Source organism: Egretta garzetta, unplaced genomic scaffold, assembly GCF_000687185.1.
Source record: "Egretta garzetta isolate BGI_Z169 unplaced genomic scaffold, ASM68718v1 scaffold397, whole genome shotgun sequence".
Classification (NCBI taxonomy): Eukaryota; Metazoa; Chordata; class Aves; order Pelecaniformes; family Ardeidae; genus Egretta; species Egretta garzetta.
In genome coordinates, this window is record NW_009260493.1 from 6,901,670 (window position 1) to 6,906,777 (window position 5,108).

A 5,108-nucleotide genomic window follows, 5' to 3' on the forward strand; every position below is an offset into this window, starting at 1 on the left:
GGCATCTTTTTTTTTTTTTTTTTTTTTTTTTTCCCCAACTATGTACCACCTACACGTTATGAGAACAGATTCTTTGGTTTATGTAGTTCCAGATGTAAATTAGGTTCAGCATTGCTCCCTGGTATATCTTGAGAAGCCTGTGGGTGGCATCTGGTAACATCTGACAGTTTTCAATGCTAAGAAGTAGCAAAACTTTGACAGTGATGTTTAGTAATGGAAAGGTTAGCACCCATAGCAGAGATTTTTCTCTTTCAGAACTATGTGGCTCAGTCATCTTACTTTCTTTGACCAAAATGTCTGTATCAACAACTTGGAAGCAACTTGAGGTTCTCGTAAGGTTATCCATACCCACTTAGAATCCATGCCCTGTGTGCCTACAAATAACCTTGTTTACATAAGGTCCCTGACTGAATTGTTTGGTGACAATGCAATTCTTAGGGATGTGATACGGGAGAGGAGGAAGGGTCTCGGGAACACGAGCACTCTATTGGTCTGCTGGAACAATCTTGTGAAACGTTGCGAAGTCTTACTCTTGTCACTGAAGAAGTCTGGAAAATTTATATTCTGCCACTCCTGATGAATTTTTGGGTAGGATGTCTTGGAGAGTTGCTGAGGAGGTTTCTGGAATGAAAGTTGTTTTTCTTTTTTCCACTAGAAAGACTTAAGAAATACATATAGTATACCCAGTTTTTCAATTGATAAAATTGAAACAAGAATAAATGTTTCAAATATTTTGAGTAAATAGGGCTAGAAGGAAAAGTACAATGCAGTTGTTTAAAAGCACGCTTAAGGACTTTTCCCTAGTTGAGCTCTCTGTCAGTGAGCTTCCCATTACAAGGAGACTAATAAACACAATTACCTGAACTGTCAGAATATCACTGCTGACAAACTGCTATAATATACCAGACCTGTCCAGATACTCACTACTTGTGAGAGACAACTGTAGTCTCTATGTGTAGGTACTGCATCTGTATTACCTTCCAGGTTTATCTAAATAACCTATAAATTAATTTTGTATGATGCTTTAGAGCATTATTGTTGCACGTCTATGTGAAATTTGCATAGTTTGCAGATTCTGTTCCAATGCTTAACATAAATGCTGTCACCTGGCTGAAAGACGCATAGAAAAAATGGATCCTTCCTTAAATTTTCCAGTGGTCAAAATGGACCCTATCAGCCCACTCTAATGAGAGAAACAACTGAAAATTTGACATTTATGTTGCCCTCACTCAGTGGTATGATTTTATTGAATAACTTCCAGTTGTTTTAAGATACAAGTCCTTACTATCACAATTCTAAGTGAAAAAATGCAGCTTTTTTCCTGAATAGCATTGTCCTCAATATTAGTATAAATATTTTTTTCTCTTTCTTAGGCATATATATTCATCATACTTAACACGTTTGGCACTGAGAATGTACTGCTATGTAAAAGATCTGTCTTACGTAGTTTCACTGGCATTTGTGAAGAATAACTTGATAATTCCTTTATTTGTTTAGACATTGAGATTATACAATTTTATTCTTTTTCAGTGCTAGTCCCTGCCATTTTACAAACATGCTGACATGTCAGCCCACAGGCCATTCTTTTCCCTTTTATCTTGATGATTCTAGGGATTAATTACCAAATTCTTTCAAAGTACCCGTGAAGTCAACTTTCATAATTGACTTTGTGTAGAGTCTAAACGGTAAGATTTACAAGGCGATTAATAATTATTAGGGCACTAACCCCTGCTGAAATGCTTGCGTTTGTGATTTTGTTTGAGTTTTTAAAATACTGAACCGATTTCTGTCTCTGTGGGTGTTTTGAAAGGACATACTATCCTTTCTCAGTTTAATTTTACAGTTTATCCACTTGCTTCTTTTTCCTTGCAAAACTTTTGAAAGTATCTTTGTTCGTGGATAAAATCTACAAAAGGTGGATACGTGCTTTTTATTTGGTTATATCTTTGTGGTACTTGTGTAATTTAGTATTACTAAATAGTGAAGCTATTGTAGTGTTTCTTCAATAAATGTACTAAATTTTTTTCTTTTCTTGCCTTATTGCTTGTATGCAGCATCATATATTTTGTACTATATATATTGCAGTTCTGTTCCTGAAATTCAGTTATTTCACCAACCTCTCTTGTCTCGGTACTTCTTTCTGTATGGTCATAGTCAGATTCTCTTGGTCACTGTCTCCTTCAAGATTTTATCTTTTCAAGGTGTAAGGATTGTTAAGAGAGAACATTAATCCTTGGGGAATAAAAGAAATAGGTTAAAAAGAAAAGGAGAGAAGTTATTACAAGAAAGCACTCTTGAACCATCTGGTTCATCAGCAAGTGTGCCGGCCTTTATTAACAAATGTAGTTCTGCCTCCAAAAAACTGGAAGTAGGTAAATTACATAGTGGTAGATATGGGAGCTTCCTTCAGAGAAACTCCGTGTACTTTAAATTGCCCAATTTAATTGCAGAGATTTGGATGGGAAGCGTGTAGCTTAACTAGAAGGTATAGGATAGCTGTGGTAGATCACCAATGTATAAAGAAGGAAATTATTTTTCAAAATACTTTGTCAAAGTATGAAGCTGAAGTTACTATAAACAGTATAGCAAAAAAAGGACAAATACTAGATAGTAAGTATAGAAGAGATTTCGTAATAAAAGGAAGAATCTTATAAAGTCACCAAAAATAATGCATGTGTTGTGAGAAAGAATAACAAGAAAGAATAAACAAGACATGGATTAATGTTTGTATCTGCTTGTGTAAATAATTCTGCTTTTGTTTCTTGCAGTTTGACAAATGTGAAAGGCACAATCTGGAAGGGTCTTTGACAAGCTTTTTCCTCTCTTGCTGTTTGTAAATGTTTCAGTGGTTTATAACAATGCACGCCATGCTCCGTGGTTATGCCTAGAAACATTTTGTTTAGGAGCCCAGTGTCTGACTGCTGTGATAGTTTTAGCTATCTAAAATTATGTTGTGGGTAGAGGCTAAAGGAGACAGCTGTCCTTCAACTTGGGAAATACTTGCCCAGATCACTTAGAAATTCTTGTGCTTCAGAAATATTTTCTCTCTTTTTAATACCAGTCACCAACAGAAGTAATTTCTATTTATCATCAGTTTTCAGTGTACTTTTTCTATCTCTAATTATTCCTCAAAGAAATGTTTTGCCTGTCCATCTGTGGGCATGTGTTAATAAAATAGCTATCTTCATAAGGTAACTGGTATTAACCCAAAAGTCTATGTTATTTAATTTATATTAGGATATCTCAAAATTAAGTTACAAATAAATGATATTGGCGTGTGTTTAACAGAACTAGAAAGAAATGTCTGAAAATCACATAACTGTGAATATGAATCCTGATTCATTCAGATGTATATGGAAGCACCTACAAAAGGTATTTGAACCTGCCGTCCTAGCAAAAAATGAAGATTCTAAAACCTTCTGTGTTGCTAAAAGGATCTTTCTCTTTAAATTCCAGTGTGATGCTTTGTACTAGGAGAGTGAAATAGTAGTTTAATTTGCAAGATCATAACTTTACTACGTCTTACCTAGCTATATTTTAGCTATTTAGCTGAGGGACATTTTTGATGCTGCTAGATGTTAGTTGCCACGGTATTCTTTATTTAGAGAATTAGTTCTAGTAACTAATTATAATAATCAAAAGGCCCTTCTTTTTATATTCATTATTTTCCCCAATAATTCTGTCAGCAGGATCTCTCCTTCTGCAATGTGGTGCTTTTGATCCAGCTATGTTTCTAGTCCTCTTTACATTTTAATTTCTGCTTAAATTTTCATTCGGGCTGTTTGCCTGGAAGGCTGAAGGAGGCTTTAAAAGCAGATTATTTATGTATGTGAGCAAGAGTGTTCAGACTCTCATTTTGATTGTTATTGGGATGGAAGTATTCATACCTTTTATTTAAGACTAATTTAGGCATTTAATTTCAATGGGTTGGAGAACCAAAAGCAGGAGCCTAAATTCTTTCTTTAGGTAACAGAGAAGTAGCAGCATGGCGTGCAAGGGTGGAGTTGGCAGTGGTTGCGGTAAATGCCTGATCAGCAAAAAAATGTGTTAGAATAAAACATATTTGAAAATTATTGATGTAAATAGTTGATACATTCTGCAGATGAACATCTGTGTGTATTTAACCACAAGAGAGCAGTGTTATACCAGATCTGTGTTGCAGGTCTTAAACTGAAAAGTAATTCTGCCTTGTCGGTTACAGGTCTAACAGCAAAATTTTAATCCCTTCATATTTTTATCTTTTTAGTGGTATTCACTAAATTTTAGAGGTACACGCTTCTAACTTACTTGTGTTATGGTGAACTATATTTATGTGTATTTGGATTAGTAAAAAGTCAATACCAGGCTAGTTTATTCTCTTGTTCACGAAATGAATCTACCACTTCATTTTCTAGGAGAATAGATGGAAGATTTAATGTGGTGAGTTAGAGAAGAGCTTCATCTGGCAGTAGGCTTTTCCTGAAGAAATATCGTCTTATATCCCACGAAAAATGGCTAATGGAGAGAATTTCTGTTGGTGGTGCAGTACACGCATAATGAGCATTGCAACAGAATTGCAGGGATTTGTGTAAATAACTTTTAGGTTATATAAGTGAAAAAATGCTGCAATTTACAGATTAAAAGTCAAAGTGACCACCTGGCATAAAAATTCACATTTTTCTTTCAGATAAAAGATTATACTCTGCTCCTGTAAGCATATACGTTCTTTGCTCATTACATGTAAACGATGACTTGAACAAGTTTAGGTGCATTCATAAAGCTGAGTAGGTGTATGTGTGCAGGGCTGGGCAAAGCTCAACCTTCAGTAATGCTTCTGCATCACTATCGACTTCATTAGAATTGCTAGAGTGGAACTACAGGCAGTATCTAGCTACCTATTTTATAAATAAGGAATATCTTACCCATCCTATCACCTTGAACTGTGGAGAACTTGTCCATTTAAGATCTCCATTCTTTCAGTCTGTGCTTCCTCTTTAGTACTCTGCGTTTTACTTAACGAGGAGACTTAACCCAGATTGATTGTTCCTGCTTCTCTGTTTTACTTTTTAGTTCTTCTGCTGTAACACAGCAGCTCTATTTGCTGGGAGGTGGTTGCCACTGAGCAACAG